Source organism: Saimiri boliviensis, chromosome 11 (genome assembly GCF_048565385.1).
Source record: "Saimiri boliviensis isolate mSaiBol1 chromosome 11, mSaiBol1.pri, whole genome shotgun sequence".
NCBI lineage: Eukaryota > Metazoa > Chordata > Mammalia > Primates > Cebidae > Saimiri > Saimiri boliviensis.
Window position 1 is genome coordinate 9,398,373 of NC_133459.1, and position 1,989 is coordinate 9,400,361.

Here is a 1,989-nt window from a genome sequence, read left to right on the forward strand (position 1 = left end):
AAAAAAAAAAAAAAAAAAAAAATTTGCCTATATTTTGCGAATTGCATTTTAAAATCAGAATGTTACAAATTTCCATCTATAAGAAAAACAAAATATTCATGCTTTATTAATAATCCTAATTAGAAAAGGATGCAATTAAGAGCTTACATAGCTAACAGAAACATAAGAAAGGTAAACTTTTCTTGAATAAAAAAATAGGAAATACTTTAATGAAAAAAATCAAGGACTGAAGGAAGGAGAAAATTTTCTAGACAGTAGTTGGTCCTTCACAATTTGTGTTATTATGCAAATACATCATTAAATAAATACTCATCTGATATTTACAAAATAGTGGTAAAAGAGAAACCTAAAGTATCAGCATCCTTCATTTGCTATCCCTCTTTCAATCTTCTGTATGCATTAGTTTACATACCAACTAAACGTGATACTAGTTAACTATAGTTGAAAGCTTGTCAATTAAGTCATCAGTAGTGTAAACAAGAAGTTGAATGTCTGCTTTTTCCTTTATTCGGTCACTGTGTTTTTCGAGGATGACATCCGCGTCTGTGCTGAGGACTCGGTGGATGCCAAGGCACATCATCCTTCCTGCCATGGAGCAATCTTAGAGGGCAGCTCACAGGGGCTGGGCTGTGTAACAAGCAGTGGTCTTCAGTTTCTTTAATTAAACTGTACTGAATGTGATAAACTCCTTCATGGTATTTTTTTTTTTTTGGAGACGGAGTTTCACTCTTGTTACCCAGGCTGGAGTGCAATGGTGCGATCTCGGCTCACCGCAACCTCCGCCTCCTGGGTTCAGGCAATTCTCCTGCCTCAGCCTCCTGAGTAGCTGGGATTACAGGCACGCGCCACCATGCCCAGCTAATTTTTAGTATTTTTAGTAGAGACGGGGTTTCACCATGTTGACCAGGATGGTGTCGATCTCTTGACCTCGTGATCCACCCGCCTCGGCCTCCCAAAGTGCTGGGATTACAGGCGTGAGCCACCGCGCCCGGCCCTTCATGGTATTTTGATGGCATGCTCCACACACCTTTTCTGCCTCAACAGGAAGCTGATTAAACTGTGTCACTAAGCCATCTGCAGGTGTAGCTACACCAATAAAAGCCATAACCTTTTCTGGTCGTGCAATTGCAGCATGAAGCATAAGCCACCACCCAAGGCTAGATCCAACATGAATCTGTGGCCCTTCAGCTAAGTCATCAATTATAGAAAGATCTTTTCTCCATTTCCCCAGCGTGCTTTCCTCCAGGTTACCATCTGAACTTCTCACTCCTGAGTAATCAAACCTTATGTAGGTGTGACCTAGAGATTTGCAAAACTCCTCCATCGCCAATGCTGTTGTACCATTCATATTAGAAATATAGCTAGGGATGAAGATAAAATTCCTGGACTTTAGCCTTTTAGCCTCTTATAAGCCTGGTTTGGAGGGTCTGGTCGATTAAGGAAAGAGAATGATGTCTTTTGCCTGCAAGTTGGTAGCCACCATGGCACCCACTGAGGCTTTGGTGCAAGCAGCGTGTTGAGGCCCCGGTAGGGACCAATGGGGACGGCTCCCCAGCTCCAGCTCCGAAAAGGTACCCAGGCCGCCACAGTGACCATGCGTGCAACCGCCATCTTCCCAGCTGTCCAATTTTTGCATTTTTAGTAGAGATGGGGTTTCACCATGTTAGCCAGGATGGTCTCGATCTCTGTGGAGGTTGCAGTGAGCTGAAGTTATGCCACTGCAGGCCAGGCTGCGTGACAGAGCAAGACTCATCTCAAAAACAAAAGCTGGCTGAGCTGCTGTGACTGTCTCATCTGCAACTCAAAATTTTAGTGTCACTTGTGAGAATTATTTTGGTACAAAAATAAAAGATGAAGCAACATACGATGTATAAGCCTCTGGCCAGCAGGCCATGCTGATCTTACCTAGGATTTTAACATAAGCAGAAAAACTGACAAGTTAAATTCACAATTGAGATTTGCCTTGTGAAGGTGTAAACCAGGACTTGG

The 1,989-nt window shown here is 42.8% G+C and overlaps 1 pseudogene; it reads right to left on the reverse strand.

The window, feature by feature from the left end:
• Positions 1 to 267: 267 nt before the first annotated feature.
• LOC104651405 (palmitoyl-protein thioesterase ABHD10, mitochondrial-like) lies at positions 268 to 1,989 on the reverse strand (annotated as a pseudogene).